Genomic DNA, 20,071 nt, shown 5'->3' with positions numbered 1-20,071 from the left:
GTTATAGCCGTACAAAGCGGCCTTTGAAGTGGCAGACGGCAGATCCAACGCGTGGTAAAGCCGGATACAGAATATCGCTTTGTCTTGGTCCCAATCATGCGAGTCGATAACGCTGTGTACATCGCCACAAAATATGGCAGAGCTTTTTAATAAATCATTCTATTAACAATAATTCTGGTTCTCAAACTACTTAGCTATTTTTTTTCTCAAGTTGGGTTAGCTCAGTGGAGTCATTCACCTGGGAAACTGAACTTCTGCTGGGAGGCTGTTCCACTTATCTACCACCCTCAAAAGTAAACTTATGTAATGGTGTTTACAGATTAAAGAAGCAATGCCTACGTATAAGAAACCCATCCTGTTCTCAGGATTTACACGATCATCGCTCCCTCCTAAGTTATCGCCCACATATTTTCCTTTGGTGGAAGCTGCAGCTTTCGTATCGTGGGGTCAGGATAATAAAGGGGAATTTTATTGGTATGCTAGCTTTGCCATCTTTGCGTTGAATTCATTTATGGGTAAATTCTCTAAATGTATTCATTGACACCAAGCCTCAAACCTAAAGAGACCATCTCCAAAAACCGCAGGGAAAAAGCGCCAGCGCGGCATAGGTTAACACGCTTAGGGATCAGGGTAGAAGTTTGCACACGAAGCACATTGCTGGAGCAGCAGCTGGACCTGCGTGTGCACAGCGGCTGGAGGTTGTCAGTCAGCCCTTGGAGGAGGAGGCGGTTTTTACTCTCGGTGATTGCATTCCTCCCTGCAGCCTCGCAGCAGTTGTGTTCAGTGAGAGCTGGGACTGCTTGCCAGCCGGCTGCCTCTCTCAGGATGCTCGCTCCCTGCGCAGGCACACCAGGTTGGTGGCGAGCGCATCCACCGCTCTACACGGGTCTTCTGGGAAGCCACATTTGTAGACTTTTCTTGGATGTATAGGCTGAGCTTGGCAATTGTTACCCCTCATGGAAACACAGAATTCCCACGAGCCTCGTCTATGAATCTCAAGTTGGATTTTGCTTTTTTTTTGTGGATTTATCAATTTCTGGTGGTCCAATTCTGGATTTATTCATTAGAAATGGGATATAATTACAGTAACGGAGGCCAGGAATCCCGTTGGAGAGGACGTGACCAAGGATCCTACGAAGCAGGTAAGCGGATTTGGGACAGTCGGACCCGTAGACATTGCTTCCTCTGTAATATCATGCGGCAGGTGCACAGATCCAGCGCTCCCTTCCCACCACCCCATTCAACTCTATTTAAACCTCTGGAACTACAGTGAACTCTTTGTCACCGCTGGATCCTTTCAACAAAACTGGATCCATTTGTATAATCTGTAGGTCACATCTGGTTCCTTTTACATTTTCTTTAGATCACCACTGGATCTTTTTTCATATTCGTTAGAACATCTCTAGACTATCTTGCATGGTTCCTAGAGACCCCCAGATCTTTTCCCATGGTTTCTCTATAGATTACTACATCCTTCTACACATTCCCTAAATTATGACTTGATTACATGACATGGTCCCTAGATCACCACTGGATCCTTGCACACTGTCTGTATAAAACCAATGAATTCCAGGTATTTGTAGTAGGATATAATGTATTCATGAAGATGATCCCCTTTCTCTTGAATCCCTTACTGGTGCCTATAGATCGCCACTGGATCCATACACCGTGTCCCTAGATCACCACTGGATCCATACACCGTGTCCCTAGATCACCACTGGATCCATACACCGTGTCCCTAGATCACCACTGGATCCATACACCGTGTCCCTAGATCACCACTGGATCCATACACCGTGTCCCTAGATCCCCACTGGATCCATACACAATCTGTACTGCTCCTGCTGCATCTGTTGGTGATTTTCACTCACGTCCTACACTTGTCAGGCACCCAAATAATGTATTCAGGTGCCACCGGTGCGCTTGCCGAGAGTATAATAAGGAAGCAGACATTTATCAGTGGCTGGTGCCACCTGCAGTAAAGCAGGTACTAGGACACCTTACCCAGAGGGAAGCTTCGCAGGGGACACAATAAATTAATCAGGAGGTATATACGCTTCTAAGAACAAAATACAGTAACAATACGGGGACCGTCACGGTTCTGGCCCAGGTAGGTCTTCAGGAGAACTTAAACGCTATACCAATAAGAAGTCCCTGCCAGCCAGCCCGATCCCGCAGTCACACTCCTGTCTATCACCTGCCATGGTGCCACTCAGCATGATGGGATTTAAAGCACATAACAAGCTCTACAAGGGCAACTTTAACTGCCCTTGGACAGGTAACTAAACCTTTCATCCCATCTCGCCTCAAAGTAAATCTTTAGGTGTAAACGAGACACCAGACTGGGGGGTGGCGGGGAGGGAAGTCCACCTTCCACTAGAGTCAGCGTGCTTTATCCAAGTCTCGGGCAGTCATGACGGGTGTCTTCCTTCCCCTGCCCGTTGCATATAATGTCAACGCAAAGAGAAACCCGCTGATTGGACAGTTTGTGTGGGGGGGGGGGATTCCGCATTTCAGCAGGATGTTCACCTAATAACGATACAGTGTTCAAGGTCAAAGCCAAACGTTATTACGCACCAATTATGCCTAATGACCACATTACTTCCACCGGCACTGGCGGTCTGCCTCCCACCGCCTTTGAGTCAGTACCAAGGAGAATAGAGCGATTTACAGAGGAAGGAACAGATGTTTACATCAGGGGGGGGACCAGGCTTAACCCTTTAACCACTGCAATCAGCTCAACGATCCTACGGCAGCTCTGTACATAAGATATTGTATTTTAAAGGCAGCCCTGCTTGACCACAGGTTGTCAAGAGATGTTAAATAAAAGTCATGTTTCTTTTTCCAATTTTAACCAACTAAACCTACAAGGATCCTGCGCGATAGCCAATAGGATTAAGCTCAACCTTGACTTTATTCTTTTGAAGGGTCACAGGTCATAGTTCACCTGCTATTGGTACATGTCTGTGCCTGACCTGATCATCGCATTTGCTTTGGTTCCAAATCTTACCTGGCGTTAAATGGGATTTGTTAAGGTTGTTGTGAAGACACAAGTAAGGCTCGAATCCAAGAGATTGACACAGGTAAAAATGGGATGTTTTAATAGCCATAGCATCCCGGCTTCTGTTGGTAAATCATCCATCACGAAGTGTTAAATTGTAACTAATTTCATGATGGTTGATTTCAAATTCTGATACAATTGTTGCAAACCTCGGATCGCCTCTTGTGATATATTTTGTCTTTGACTACGGTGATCGAGTTGGATGCTCTTGTAAAAAAACACAAAGCTGACCCTCAGCCCGATAGCCCCAAATCTTACAAAATATAAGTCTTTGAGATGAGCTTTGTGTACAGCTAACAGCAGACAGGCGTTACACGGCGCAGTGACCGGGCTCACCTGAACTCACACAGTGTGGGAACCTTAAGGCTAAAACATTCCTGGGATTACAAAGTAAAGGCTTCTCTCCAGACCTCATAGTCGGGGCAAAGCGTGAACAAAAGGCTTTTTGTCGGGCCCAGGAGTGTCCCGTAGGTCTCCTCCTGTTTGGCTTTTTGATGCTCCATGACCAGTCTAGACCTGTAGGTCTTCTCCATCAAAGACAGGACTGTCTGAGTTTCCAACTGCCCCGACAGAGGGGGTGAGGAGAAAGGTATGAGGCAGTAGAGCAAATGAATGCTTCACTGAAGGGTTAAATAGAAAGAGTAACGAAACAAACAAGGATAGGTTATAGCTGAGCAACACGGTCCCCTCCGGCTGGCCTGAGACATTAGGACGCTGCTTCAGCAGACCATTTGAGGTCACCGGGCTCTGAGCGCGCTGTTGGAGCTGCGTAAGAGACCCGCCACGCCAATACAATACAGAGGTTTTTAAAAACATATATATATATAAATAAGTTTTAAAATCATGTCAGATGATCACATAACAGAATTGTCTCATTTTTCCAGGGCACTTATTTTAACTCCAACTTCATTTAGTAAAAATCTACCTATTCCGCGCGTCGAAATATACAGAATATTCATCTGATGGATTTCTTAGTTTCTCTGCACAACTAACGTCATCAAAGCGAAAGGAGCTTTGTAAATAAACTTCTGTTTGTTAAAAAAAAAACTTCATTGCGGATTGGCTGGTAAAAGGAGGAACACAATGGACCCGATCCTGACGCGTTTCACGCACATAATGCTTAATATATGTTTTAAAGACATTAAGGCCCACTACATCATCATCATCATCAGATAGATCAGTGCTCACCAGTCAAGTAGACCTGGTTTTCAGGAATTTCCTGCATGACCACAGGTTAATTCACCTGTTCCAATTATTTTGGCTATCCAGCGTTTTTGGGGAAAACTCCAATGTGTAGTAAACGAGTGGGTCATATTTCTAAAGAGCAAATGGCTCATTCTGCGAGAACATTCCACTTGTTTCCTTGGAGGTTTAGAACATTAGCATTCCAGTATCTTTGTAAATATGGTCATCTAGTGTGACCACCATTGGCACCTTCTGGATATGAGAGATTCAATTAAGTATAAAAGGTTACTTGTTACGATATTTAATGCCAAATCATGGCTGTGTATTAGAATTGTTTCTAAGAATGCCACCCATAGAGGGCAGTTACCTTCCATGGTGCATCTACACCTGCAACTAATACCCCACAGGCTTTCAGATGGCTAAACTATAAATGATCAGCAGTGCGGGCAGCCACAGTTACTTCATTAACCTGTAAGTGTCGAGGGGCATGTCGATGCTTGTAAATGACCCTTAAATTTTAACACCAGGATCGCTCAATGGCATTAAAAGGCCCAAACAATGCCATATTTAAAGCACCTCAGGGGCCCATCCAACGGCCCCTTGGTGATGGTCGCATACAGATAGCCGGACTGCTTTTGCAGTTCAGAACCCATCTCTGTGACAGAGGCGGAAAATAGGTGGGTTGGACCTCACTCGCCAGGCTTGCGATGTCATGACGTGTCGGAACCTAAGACACCAATTAGGTCAGAGATTTAACCCTTCCGCTGCCAGACAGAAACTGGATGAGTAACAGTTATTCTACTTCTGGGCATACAAGCCTCAGAGGAAGGGATTTTAGCCAGGGAGCAAAGAATGGGTCCCTTCATAAAATCCCAAAGGAAGAAAGGCATCTCTTATTGTTTCTCAACCCTCACCCCCTCCTGTAATATTATGAATGCAGACCCCCCCCCCAGCAACACCTTCCCAGGCTTCCCCTGCAGACTAAAGCTGTAATAATTCAATGCATTGTGAGAATGGGACACAGAGCCCTTTGTCCTCATGTTCTCTCCTAGCTCGCCATTAAAAGGACAATCAGAACAAGCCCCTCATTCTGCCCATAAGAGGGTCTCCATGTCTCCTCACACAGCATTTGTCCTGTAGAGCTCAGAGTATAAAAAGCTGAGGTCCCAGCATGGTATGGAGGACACAGACAGTCTTTCATTTCTCCCCAGAGAGGAGACAAGCGCTCACTTTGTTCTGCAGAGCCGGCTACTAACACAACACGTTTGTTTGAGGGCTAAAGGGAAAGGGGGGTAGGGGGTGGTATGAAATAGCTGGGGTATTTATAATGGACTCCTCTCATGCTTCCCTGAAGGGTGAGGGGTAAGAGGAGCAGGGCCCTGGAGGACACACACACAAAAAAAACAGCTGGCATTCTAGGCGATAAGGACACACAATCATGGCCAGCAGATGGGTTGTCCACAGAAACTGGTTGCTATGGTAATAAGACCACAATCACTTTTATAAACCCCCATCACTATCCAATCTTTATACTGCACTAGTTTAATACACAGACACACACAGTGACAAGAAAAAGTAAATTAATCCTTTGGAATTACCAGCAAAAATTTGTCTTAAAATATGGTCTGATTGTTCATCTAAGTTACAATAATGAACAAACACAATCCGTTTTAACAAATAAACACAAATTATTGTATCATTCTTGTCCCTTTTTAAAACATCATTCAAACATTCACAGTGTGGATTGAAAAAGTATGAGCTCCTCAGGCTAATTACTTCAACAAAAGCTAACTGGAGTCAGGAGTTAGCAAACCTGGAATCCAATCAATGAAACAGGATTGGAGATGTGTTTTAGAGCTACTTTGACCTATAACAAAAACCCAAAAAACAAACACAAACATTTTGAGTTTGCTATTCTCAAGAACAATCAGTCCACAGATAGACAAATTGCTATCCAATAGGCTCCAGGATGACACTCCACGATGCTACTGGGAACATGTTATGTGGATTGATAAAACTAAGGTTAAGTTGTTTGGGAAGAACACGCAGCACTATGTATGGCATAAAAAGGGCACCACATACCCGCATGAAAATATCATCCTGATGGTGAAGGGAGCTTTGCTGCATTGGGGCCTGGGCAGCTTGTCATCATGAAGGGGACAATGAATTCCCAGGTTTATGAAGGTATTAGACAGGATAATGTCAGGATAGCTGTCTGCCAGCTGAAACTTAGTAGAAGTTGTGTAATGCAGCAGGACAATGACCCTAAACATCAAAGCTAATCTACTACTGAATGGCTTAAAAAATAAAATCCACCTTTTGGAGTGGCCCAGTCAGAGCCCAGACCTTAACCCATTAGAGATGCTCTAGAATGACCTGAAGAGAGCCATCCTAAGAATCTGGCTGAGCGTAAGCAGTTCTGTAAGGAAGAACGGTCTAAAACTCCTCCTAAAAGTTGTGCAGATCGGATCTGCAGCTACCGGAAGCCCTTGTTTGAGGTTATTGCTGCCAAAGGAGGTTGAGCAGTTATTAAATCCAAGGGTTCACTTTTTTCACCCGCACTGTGAATGTTTGACGGGTGCGTTAAAAAGACATGAATATCATTATTTGTTTGTTATTAGTTTAAATAGATTGTGTTTATCCGCCTACTGCAATTTAGATGAAGCTCAAAGCTGGTAATTCCAAAGGGTTCACTTACTGTTTCTTGTCGCTGTATATAATGTTTCTACCAGTAGGGTTTTCTATTAGTTAGGTAGCGGCGCTCTCTAGTGGTAAAAATGTATTAAAGCAGCTGATTTCATAGATTAGTGTACACCTGCCTCTAACCCCACAAGAATAATCTATGCATATAATCTATAACATATAACGCACAATGTAAACGGAAAACAAAAAAAATGCGGGCTGCTTTTTTGTTTTGTGTATTTAGGAATAAGCACATGCAATAAGTTTAGGGTGTCAGGAACCACTGATATAACTGGGGGTAGGTTGGGGAAGGCTCCGCTCAAAATTTGTAATGTTTTCTGCAAAAGTTAAAAGAAGTAAATAAATAAACAATTAACTGGATAAATCAAAGCTGGAATGTGCAAGCAGAAGAAAGGCATAATTAACTATACTTAAGGCTTATTTGCTTCCCTTCTTCACCCTTTCTATTTTCTCTCTCTTCCCCCCCCCTAGTGCATGAAACATTATCCAACAGCCCCTCTGTCAATATAATTCTAAAGCCCCTGTAAAATAAGCTAACTGTAATTAGCATCCTCCCAGAGACATTGCCGCAATGAAACAAAATAAGCATCGCCCTCTCCTGTATAGACTGCGTAGGGACAAAAATCTACCCAATTGTAATACTAGGGAACGTGCTGGTGCTATATGAATAAATGAAATGTACCCTCTCCAGCTGGAGTGAGACATTTCACAATAATGAAGGCAAACAGTGTCATTCATTACTCGGGGCTGCCCCCTACTGGTCGCTCTTGTGAACAGCATCTGATATACCATTACACAGGCCAACCATTGACTAGTACGAATGCTGTGGATTCCATACAATGTGAATCAAATGGTTTAATTATATCTGTTACAGATATATTGATTTCAAAGGTGACATAAATCGTGTGCTGTCCAGAATATTTTATTGCAAGTCTCTATATTGGCATATGTGTATTTTATGGAGTGGTGGCTCTCATCTCTCTTTTCCCCACCATAAGCATGTATGTGGGATTCGGTGGATTTCAGTAACAGAAACCAGAGACATGACAGTCATACCCCGCTGACAGCGCTGGTAAGGGCAGTATTTGCACCTTCGGACCCTTGCTACACTTTCTTCGCTAGCCTTTTGCTTTTTGCTGGCAGGTTGGGGATAAACATTTAACCTGCCAAGGTCTTGGGCCTGAATGGCACCTTTTATTTTTGTTAACACGCATGAATTGCACCTTTTTCAGTGCATGTGTGCCTTTTATTCTCCATGCATCTGTGACTTAATGTTTATTTGTATATCAGATGCAGTGAAGATGCCCCAGTGGAGTCATATCACTGACTATGGGACATTTTGGTTGAGTTGCGGGCTGACCTTCTGGCTACCTTCTCCCCTTGAAGGCTTCAGGGATTCCCAATTTCAGGGTCCAAAAAGATCTGGTCCTTCTGCTGACCAAGGAAGAAAGGAAGAGGTTGTATTTCCCTTTAAAGAGTGGGAACCCAGAAGTGGAGTACTGGGGGCTCTTGCTGTGACTTTTCCCTGAAGAGGTCTGACTCTAGCCCAACTGATCCGACCCTTATGTTTTCCCCATAAGGGCTCAAAAAAAGAAAAAACTGGAAAGCTGTGTGTAGGTGAGACCGTACCCAATGCACCCCAAAGCTATGTGTAAAATAACAGTTGCACATTCAAACTGACAAAGCAATGGGCACATTTTCTGTGACACAGTTTTGTTGCCATGAAAAATGTTGTCGAATTGTACAGAGCTGCAGAATATGATTATGATATATGACTAATAATAATGATTCATTGATGTGATAGTTCTAAATGCTTTTAGATTTCTGTACAATGATCAGCCTGCATGCCTAAACGCAGTGCTTTGTCACCACCTTGTGGCTAATTGTGGGAACTGCCATCTATGAGGCTTCCAAAGGAATATGGAGCAGATTAAGATTTTTTACAGAGTCAAATGCAGTAGTAATGTAAATATGACATTGCTCAAAGCCCATAAAATTCAGAGCCTTCCGCCTCGCTTTTTCAAAGTGAGTTTTCCAGTCCTTCAAAACCATAGGTGTAAAGGTGCTGTTTCACTTACTACGCCGACTCAACAGTTTTGTAATAAAACGCATCATTCCTAGCACTGCTGAACTTAACATTTTCTCTCATTCATATTTTTTTAAAAGGAAAGCCCAACTCTCATGTGGCAAAAAAGCAGGTATTGTAGCCACAAACTTAAAAGCTTGTTACAAGATTGTTTTATGGGATTAAACTTTCCGAGGAAAGCCATGCCAACACACACAGTCCACGCTGACCTGAAACGGCATATCCCGCATTACAGTCACACATTAAAGAATACCCATTCAGCCACAATAAGCATGGATTGTTTAGAATTGAATTCCAATACTAGAGCAGTCCCTACAATGTTACAGAATGAAGAATCAGTATTTCACTGCATTCAGGCTGATTATAAACATTTCAGACCCACAATCTCCCCAAACTCCCCCTTTCCACAGCTTTTCTAGAGAGATCTTTACATGCAGCGACTGGTGGTCTAGCCATAGGTGGTGGAGATCCATGACATACCGATATAAATGACAAAGACATTAAATGCTGCTGCCTACTAGCCCACCTTGTGCAAAATATGCTTGGGTTAAAAAGGTGAGAGATTGTGCTGATCAAGTCAGAATGGGATACAATTGCCCACTTAGTTATAGGGTCCCACCTAGAGGCAAGTAGGGGCTTGCGAAACTTTTGGGTGCCTATTTCCTAAAGGTTCATTTACATTGAGTTGGCAGTTTAGTTGCTGAGGCTACCTTGACATAATTGGCTAAATGGAGCAATTTAGGGACTTCCTGAAGTCAGCTTGACCAGATTTTATTTGATGTTGACCAAGCCGATGAGTTGCAATGGAAAGCACAGCAGCTTGCCTATTCGCAGAACGTGAAGCTGTCTGACTTTTAGTTAGTTCTGAGTTTAGTGGATAGATGTGCTGTGCTAAAATGTTTAATCTCTAGAGTCTTCATCCTCTGCAATCCTTTCCTTTAACATGGCTAATACATTAGTAAGTTTGGTTGTATCCCATCGGGTTCCATTAATGTGTTTTTACTTTGGAGAGTTCATCTAGAACCTCTTCCTCTGCTGACCCCCATTCTCAGTAAGGAGATCATATATTCTGCTTTATGACTCATCAATACAAAACTGGATAAGGTTTTAATTTATTGGCACAAAGGGAACTATTTAAGCAGATTTATCTTAAACATTGTAATTTTTATTTAGAATACACACTTCAAGTAAATCTTTTATAGTTGGGAATGTCGTACAAACACAAGGAGCTCCACTGTGATCGCTAAACATGGTTGTCAGAATAACAAAATCATAAACTGTAACACCCCTCACTCCCGGCTCGATTTCTGGGCTTCAGGACATAGCTTTTGTGCTTGATGCTTAAACAGATGGAAGTTGGTTCAGCACGGCCAGAGTTAAAAGAGACTGGATATAAAATGTATTGACGATTTGCTTGTAGCAGCAGGCATTGGCCACTTGGGGGCAGTGTTGCTCTACAGTAGCTCATTTACTGCACAGCCGACACGCTTAACCGCAGAGACAGGCTCACAGCTATAACCTGCAAGGCTCTGCAATCTAACGAGAGATGGGCAACATGTATGAATAAATCAGCTTTGCAGATCTTGCTCATAATCCATTATTCCCGACTACGTGGATTTCTTTTTATAAGAGCCCTGCTCGGAAATCCTTAGCATAAAAATAATAATAAGTGACTTTATACGTGAATGTGACCTATGAAAGCAGCGGTGCTGGTGTTAGTATGTATTAACGGGTTGCAATGGCTTGCACCAAAATACTAATCACAATCTGAATGTTTTCGCACCGTGTTGCCTATAAACCCTGCCCTGGCCCGCGTTCTGCGTTGACCTTGGCACATGGCTCTTATCTCCGCTCACCTGCCAACCATAAAGTGAGCAGGTGCAGGTAGAACACTGTAATTACCCTCTGCCCTGCTGCCCCTGTCTGGGGGTGTGCAGGAGATAGTGAGCGGCTTCCCTTCATCTAGTTAACCCTTTCTCCTGCAACAGCAGCAGAGCGTGCAATGGGTTAACGGCCAGCGTACAATGTACACAGGTCTCTAATGCTCGGGAGATAATTCCCAAGTTCGCGAGGCACACCTTAACCCTTCTGTATGCGGTTTGGTGAAGGCTGGGGAGCGCTGCGCTGCTGCAGAGACTTGAGGTGTTGGGTAAACTTTGGGCCACAAAGACTCCTAAAGTAAACGGGACACTCCGGGGACCCCCTTATATTCACTGCGATTCACGGGGGCGGCAGAAACATCCATACTGGAAGCTTTCTGCGGGACCTGCTGCTATGTATTTACATTTAGCCATATGCTCTATCCGATCCCTTTAACTTGTCCTGTATGAATAAATATATTGCCGCGCTACCGGGAGATACAACCGAGCCTCGGAATTCCTCTAATAGTTCTATAAAACCCCCACATAGCCGTACGCGGAACCCAGGTGTCCAATTCAACAGCTTCGTATAAAAATAAACCAGTCCGTGCGGCTCGCTGAGTTATGGTCCCCGTGGCCCTGCTAACTCCTCCACTTGTAAGAGTTCTCTTTAAGCAGCCCAGCTGCTGAAGGGTTAACGCCTATGTGAATGGGGTGGAAGAGGCTCCCCGTGTCCAGCCCCCCCCCCTGCTAAAACACAGAGTCCCAGCGTGAAGCCGGGAGTCGGAGGCAGCAATGCCTGCAATTCAGGGCTCACCAAGATTAATGTTCTGGTTAAGTGGCAGTGACAGCCTGGCAAACACGCTCCCTGCCGAGCTCCCCGACACACACAGGCCTCTCATTCAGCCCGCCAGGCTCCTTCTCCTTCAAACTAATATGATACTATGGGGTTAGATAGAATAAATACGGCTCTTACTCCCCCCGCCGCCACCGCTGGCGCTCCTGTACATTAACCCTTTCATCGAGCAGTGCTGTAGGGGTTTTTAGAGGTTCACGCGGCTTGCGGGCGAAATGTTTTTTCTGATACACTGTTGCTTGTGACAAAGACATAGCAACATAAAGCATGACACCATGTAGCCCATCTAGTCTGCTCTGTCCTTGGCCTTGTCCTATATTCAGTAGAGCCTTACACCTATCTTATCCACGTTTAAACCCTCTACCACCTCAGCTGAAAGGCTATTCCACTTATCCCCAAACATTGAAGTGAAGGAATACTTTATAACTCTCTAGCGTTAGCCCATGACCTTGTCTTTCCCTTCAAGCCTGGGGCAACGACATAAAAGTCGGTTCGTGTTTTTTTGCCGGCTGCTACGACCCGTCGAGGGTGTTTAGAATTTATTAAAACGGACGGGTTTCTACCAAGGTTCCATCCCGGCACTTTAAAAAAAAGTCTCAGAATTCCGGCGATGGTCCTGTGTCTCCAGATGTGATATTGTCACAGAGAGGCAAACCCAAAAGCTGCCGACTCGAGTCTCTCGCCTCTCAAAAGCAGTCTTTATCTGCTCCGCACGATAGCTGCCATGAGCCTCGCTCGCTGGGGATATCGGCTAACCCTTCCAGCCTTCATTTTCATGCATGACACAGGTAGACCGAGGGGGGAGAAGAAGGAGCGGGGGGGGCAGATTGGACGACAAGTCCCAAGCACCCCCCCCCCGCCGCCTTTTTCGGTTGGGTCTCGCTGACGCCTCTACAGTGGAAAAAAAATATATAAATATAAAAAAAACCGTGGCTGAATTATTTTGCTTCGGAGTGTTTGAAAGCAGAACGCGGCCAGAATCTCGCCCTATTTAAACAGTCTGCTCTCAGGCGCAACAGACTTTAGTTTGTTACTCGCTAAGAAATGTGGCCAATTTTCTCCTCTCTTCCTCACCACGGTCTTTTCCTTACCTGAATCCTGGCCTCGGGCCAACCGAGAGATACGAGAGGCTACGAGGCAGGCAAGCAAAATATTTAGTAAAAAAAAAATATATACTACAGCATCTACCCAAAAGATTCCTTTATTTAATTTTAATAAGGTGATACGGTTCATAAATTCACCTCATTTCCAAACATAAGTGTTATTATTATTTTTTATTTTTATTATTATTATTATATATTTTTTTTAATTATCAGGACAAGTTGGCCGAAATTTGATATCGTAGTTTTTCCTGCTAAACCAAAATTGACTAATTATTATCAACCCAAACGGACGGTAAATTATCCACTCAATGTTGAGCATTGATAAGAATTTTTTTTTGATATATAATAATTTAAAAAACTAATAAAAAATTCAGATAAAAAAAAAATAACCACCCCCCAAATAAATAAATAAAAATCCTGAAAAGTGCCCCGTCTGCCAGGTTTTAACACACTGTGTGCCCTGTGGTTTAAACACAGGTAAGAATGACTGCGTGTTTGTCTTGTCTAGCCGCAGAACACACACGTTCGCCGACATGTAGGTTTAAAAAACAAAATTGCTCCGATGCCCAGCTTACATAAAAAAAAAAACAAGCGTGGAAATATTTTTAAGAACACAGGGGTGAGACTTTAGGATAATCCTCGGGGGCCTCGGCAGCGTGGAAAGTTGACCGTGATACGGTCTTGGACGTGAAGAAGCTTCTGGGTTGCTGAGATTAAGCCGACATCAAACCTCCCCGAATCTCACCGAAATCGCCCCCTGTGATTAGTTTAATTCAGTCCTACGTGGGCCGGTGACCTCGGAGCCACATCAGATGAACAGCGTTTCCAAAGTCCTCACCTAGGCTCCGGACGCAGACCCCCGGGGACCGTTCTAATTACTACCAGCTCTGCCGTCTCCTGCTGGAAATATACCATAACGCTGAGGTACGTGTTTAGGACTCGGAAAAATAAACCGAGCCGCGGCGGTGAGCGGGGCAGGAATTAGCAAGGAGGGGTGAGACATACCTGGGTGGTATTTTAAGATACCACTTAATTATCAGCTGCGCTCCATAAACAAGAATATCGGTGAGCGGAGGCTACTACCAGCCTGGTGGGCGACCTGCCATGCAAAGACCTTGTGCCCACTCGGCGACGCCTGGTAGGGGCAGATGGAAAGCTTTCAACCCGAAGACATTTAAAGTATTTTTATAAATATTCCCAGGAGCAAAATATGCCAGGGGTAAAAATTAATGTATACGGCTTTTAACCCATTAGGTTGCCAAAAAAATGTAAAATGATAAAAGAGATGCTGTCGCCATAGCGACCAAAAGAACCTGGTGGATGCCTTGGTTTTGACCACCAGTTCATCCGACATTTCACTTCTCTGAATGATCCTCTGCTCTTCGTTCTTTAGCGAGAACAGGAAAACGATCATTATAAAAATCCAATTAGCCGTGAGTCTGTCTGGTCATTTGAACCCTGTCTGTCCCCATTGTTAAATCCACCGTGATGACTGCAACTCAGGAACAACTGCAGAGTTCCTGCTAAACAGATCGGGGACTCTGACCGCGTATGTGTGTGCGGGGGGGGGGGAGGGAGGGTATTCAGATCTGCTCTACAAATAGTTAAATCTGAGTTAAACCTGGAAAAAAAAATATCTATTCGGATAATAAAATTATTATTTTTAATAATAAACAGAAAAAAAAAAACATTAATTCTCAATTCATCGCCATGTAAATGGAACTCAGTAGAAGAACACTTTTCATCTCTTAGTAAATTAACCCTTTAGTCTCTCCTTTCATATAACCTCTCTTCTATCCCGCAGCCTTCCTCGTCCCTTTTTACCCTTCTCTCCCACCGGTCTCTTAGTCCCCCCCCCGGCCCTCTGCCGCCCCTACCAAGATACCTTTCCCCCATACATCGTTGCCGGTGGTTCAGGTGGGGTAAACCCTCTTCCCGGCTGTCACTGTGTATAATAATCTGTCAGCACTTGCTAGCACGGATTTATTTCTGCACTAAAACCCGCCCGAGGCAGGCGGATGCAGACGGCTCGCGCTGGTTCTGGAAAATGTGTTCGAAGCTGCTAGAAAGCAGCCTTTCCAAATATTTCACCCTTTTAATAAACGCATTTAATTAAAAGTCATATAACTTGCTTTTCATTAAAAATAAAAAAAACGGTGGGTCTGCAACACTCCTGGAACGCGGATTATAGAAACGGTCAAAAAGCACGCATTTCACCCTGTTAAAACAGCTGAAAAGCCAGACAGCACCTCATGGCATCAGAGGGGTTAACACTATTAATTACAGCCTATGAATTACAAAATAATAATGTGTATATATATAAAAAAAAAAGACTAACCGTTCTGGGGTAAAAATGACAAACAAAACTTCACTGAGCTTAGGTTTTAACTTGTTTTGGATTAATATTAACAAGAAAAAAAAAACGTCAAATCATTTTCTATGATTTATAAAAATAAATAAAATAATGCATTTAAATTTTTTTTTGCATAAAAATAAATCTAATTTTCCCCTCAACATATATATATATATTATATAATAGTATATATATTTATATATTATAATTGTATATCATATATACTGGGAAAAAAAACACTTGGCTGTAGCAATAGTAGATATATATATATATTTAACCCTTTTCTTTCTCTGCAAGTGTTGAGCAATACATATACATAAACACTAAATATGTATATAAACACACACACATTATAATTACACATATACATACGCTGCTAAGTGTTCTACATATACCGATCTATTCTATAGACAGACATAGGGGGTGCGGAAATATCCACGTTTTAAGGGGTCCTTATTGTGTCTCCCCAACCAGCGCTTCCCAATCAGACTCTGCAGAGCCCCATTAACTCGCATGAAGGTCGTATATCAGCGGCGTGACGCTTTTCCCACACGAGTTACTGTATCTGAGGGGGATATACTGTTCAAGGTGCTCCTACATTCGATATTCCCAGCATGTCCCCGTCTTCCCCAGTCTGACCCGTCGCTAACCCCTCGTTATGACCCCCTGGGTCAGCCTTTCCTGTTGGTGAATAGGCCAGAGCCCTGCGTGTGTTCAGCTCACCGCCGAGAATGGGTCAGGGTGAATTATGCATTCACATTCTCCGTCGGACCACCAAAGGGTTTTTTTTTCACGCTGTACCCCCATTCCACTTAATTCTAGGCTGAAGCTATTTGAGTCAGGCAACAATTACCTGGCAGAAATGGTAAAACACCTAAAAATATGGATTTTCAGATTTTTAATAAATAATACAATCTACTGCTTGATGTTAGAAAAATACATTTTTGTGGTTAAAACGTTCAAGAAAAATGAGTACTGGCTAATATCCCCCCCAATATTACAAAGGGGTTAATAGCTTTATGTATAACGATGGCCACGGTCAAGTATCTTCTCTATAGTGTTTATGTCTGCTATACTCAGAACCTCCGGTGGATCCCAAATCCAGAACGCCGGCTCACTCTGGAGAACGCCTGGTACTCTGCATATCTGAGAACAGCGACAAGCGGGATTCTGAGTATCACGTGGGCTACGTTGTGTCTCTGACATTCGTCAGCTGGCCACGGAAAAAAAAAAATCTCTGTTATAAAATACGGTCGTTAAAAAGGAAAAGGAAAAGGAAAACCGGACGAAGGAATAACTTCCAGATCAGGTTTCTAAACAAGAAAAATCTCAGTTTCTTCCTCTTCAGAAAAAAAACTAATGTGTCTATCGATAAAAGCTTCGGAGAACCTATATTATCTAGAAATTAATATATTCCTAGTTTTGTAATTTTTTTTTTAATTTTTGGCTCATCATGTCTGAGGTTATGTTTCAGAAATATTTGACACACGGGTTCCAGACCTCCTACGGTCCTTATAGACGCTCGTCATTCTACAATCGTCTTAGGTCTTCTTCAGGACTGTTGATATTTCGGTTTTACCTTCCAAGTTTTAGAATAATACAATTTTTTTTTAAAGTCTTCCCAAAGTTCAAGCTTTAGATTCCAAGGTAAAGCCTAAACTTCTAATTCCTTCTCCGTGCATCCATTGAGCATTCGGCGTCCGGCATCTCTGGAGCTTCTCCACATCTCAGTTATGGCTCATACCGGGCAACGTGTGCCTCTGGAAGGGAGCGCGACAAAACGTTTATATTCGGGTATTATTGGGTATTTTGGTAAATAAAGTGGGATTTGATGGGGGGGTCATAGCTTAATTGCAGACCCCCCATTAACCCTTTACTGACAGACTAGTCTCCAGCTGTTCTTGACCTGCAAAATTTCATGATCCGAAGCAAACATCTGGCTTAGAACCAAGGAAGTTACAGGGTACCTCCGAGGAAGCATTATTGGCAAAAATGTAACTGAATTCTGCAGCTACCCAAACAAATATATATATTTATATCCAAAGATATGTATACTCCAAAATAATACAGAAACTAAATAGCAAAATGCTTCTTTTTTTTTTTTCTTACATTACATTTAATATGAAAGTATTATTATTATTATTAATTTTATTTCTGACGGCCGTCTATCATGGCTTACCAGAAATAAAAATATATAATTTTATAAAATTTTATTAAAATATTCTTATAATGTCTAGTTTATATAATTTATTATATTTCATTTATTTTTAAAAAAATATTAACAATAAATAAGTGCGAGAGGAATGCTGAGCAATGTCGTAAAGTGAAATCTATTTTATCTCGTTGGGATTGAAGGTCCGGGATGAACAGGCTTCCTTGTTGGGTATCTCTGTGGATCTGGCAGGAGACTTTTACCCCGTGGCATTTAAATGCAGGTAAAGTTCCGCTCGGCAGGTCTGTGCAGGTATTAGCTTGGCCGATGCGCTGCGTTTGTTGCGCATGAGAAACGTCGATGTTCGTGGAATTCCCAAACCGGATACAAAGCTACGAGCCGGATGCGGGGGAAGAGGGATCCCTGCCAGATGGTGCGGGGTCCGGGAGCTCAGAGCAAACCGTAGCCGGTGTTATCAGTTATTTGGGGGCTGGATTAAATACTAGCTGAAGAAACACTAGACCCAAGAGCTTGCAATCTCGGTTTTAAACAGTATAGGTGGTCAGAGGAGAGCTGTCAAATTAGGACCTTCACGCATGATATTTTTTAACCTCTTGAGTACCAATGACTGCCTATGAGAACATCATTTATTTCATGTTTATTTAGACTTTATCGTCAAATCATCGTCCACGTCCTCTCTTTTATTTATTTCTCAACTACTTCGTCTCAGACGGGTCATAAAAAACAGTTGCCTGTGCTCAATACGGGGGTCACGCTCACTCCCAATAAACAGCCAGAATAACCGTAGAATAATTAGAGGGGCCGCAGGGTTTGCAGCGGTCCCCAAGCCTCAGGGGGGGGGCAATACTGCTGCCCCTGCACCACTTCACTGCCGGAGGGGGAGCGGAGGGGGGTGCTCTGTGCCACGGCTGGCAGGGATCTGCTCTCCTTAAATCCTGAAATTACCGGAAAGCCAGAACACTGCTGGGAGACGGTAAAAGAAAACACTCCACTCTTCCAGCAATAGCTCCCAAGTGCCCCTGTTTAGGTGATATAGTCCCTCTTTAGGACTCTAAACTCTTTGGACAATTAATATTTTAGTGGTTTCGGGACCCCTCACTCCATGCAGCCACATAAAACATGGAGTGTGACCTAACAGATCCCAAACTATACACAATACAAGAACCTCCCTGTCTCGTTATCCAGACATCATCCTGAAATCCCAGAATATACGACCCTCGGGGATCCATATACATCATCCGACTCTGGTTGGGTTCATGGAGATGACAATAATGGAACAGAATGCGATCGATAAGTTCCACAATAAGTAGAATAGCAACTGATTGGATTTAGCCTCGAAAAAGTTGGCCAGGACACCGCAGGATAAAAGTCCAAAGATGAGGCGAAAGCTCAAAGAAGTCGAGTCCCCGGCCGGCATAAAAAATCACTGATCCGGTGTCTTCTACGACTCAGGAGAAAAGAAAAAGTGGAAACCGAAACCAGCCCTCGGTGATTTACACATCATATAGTATAAAAACCACAATGGATCCCCGCAGACGGGGAGCGCGGACCGGCAAAAAACTGTAATAAAAATTACACCCCCGTCCGCTAGAAGCCCATTACTCACCCGTACGCTTAAACCTGCGCGGCTACAGCAACCTTACAATTTATTTCATAACTCCACTAAATCCTTTATGCCAAACGCCGCACCACAAAAATATATAATATAAAAAAAGCAGATCCTGTGTAATTAAACGCAAATCATATCTCTGTGAATGCGAATCACAGAACACGGCTTTCTAAACTTATTTTAAAAGCATTAGAAGTCATTCCAAACCAGCCGTGATCTACAGAACTTCGGGATCTTACAGTCCTGTCTTTTTTTTTTTTTTGTAAATTTTGTACAAAATGTCTATAAAATGTGATTTGGTAGAAACCGGCACTGCTCTTACAGTCTGGGGACAGGGCTTTCTGAGACTTTTTAATTAAATAATGTAAATGTACAAACCCATTCCCTGCTGTTTCCATACACATTGTCGGGGTTTTTAGGGCTGTAGAACCCTGCGATACCCTCAGGTGAGGAAAGAGGGATTTGGTTGCAAAAGAGGGACTGGCCCACCTAGCCCGGGACACTTGGGAGGTATGCAATATCCTGATACACAAATGACACCGATCAGTTCTCTAAACGATAAACTCCTGGCCTTCCAGTCTAGCGCTGGAGCGTAAGAGTCCGCCGGTCCTGCTCCGTATGGCAGAGACGTATACGTGTGTTTGGCGGCTCGGAGAAGCTGGCCGTGCTAGGAGCGAGGGCTCCTGCGGATAATCCCCGGCGTGTTTATCAGTCCTGGGGTCCGGTCGGCTGTTCACATGCCAAATATTTCAGGAGATCAGTGGTGCAGCCCGAGCAGTCCGGCTAATTTTGCAGCCTGCGGTACACAAGATACAATAACCCCCCCGTAATCCCGGATTAGCTGGGTTGTGACCCCCTACAGAAACAAGTCCCCATTTAAAGGCCGAGGACCTGTTTTTCTCCCAGGGTCAGAGAGCGTCGCTCGGCACCTGCTTTCTGCCGAATGACTCCTAGGAACCAACGTGGAATAATTGGACGTCGCTCCAACGAGATGAAAAACTATAGAACGCCAAACACTTTCCCATCAGACAACGGGGGAAAATAACACATTTTTATACATGGAAAATCCCTTATTCTGGGTAG

At 43.6% G+C, this 20,071-nt stretch overlaps 1 long non-coding RNA gene across 1 annotated transcript in view; it reads left to right on the top strand.

Annotated features, from left to right (window-relative positions):
• Positions 1-866: 866 nt before the first annotated feature.
• The window catches only part of LOC128471690 (uncharacterized), a 31,055-nt gene continuing 11,850 nt past the window's right edge, over positions 867-20,071 (top strand). The window contains exon 1 of the long non-coding RNA XR_008346121.1: positions 867-1,142. This is a non-coding gene — a long non-coding RNA (uncharacterized LOC128471690). The remainder of the gene's footprint in view (positions 1,143-20,071) is intronic.

Source organism: Spea bombifrons, chromosome 13 (genome assembly GCF_027358695.1).
Source record: "Spea bombifrons isolate aSpeBom1 chromosome 13, aSpeBom1.2.pri, whole genome shotgun sequence".
Taxonomy (NCBI): domain Eukaryota; kingdom Metazoa; phylum Chordata; class Amphibia; order Anura; family Pelobatidae; genus Spea; species Spea bombifrons.
The sequence above is the reverse complement of the archived record's forward strand: the minus strand, read 5'-3'. Positions and strand labels throughout refer to the sequence as shown.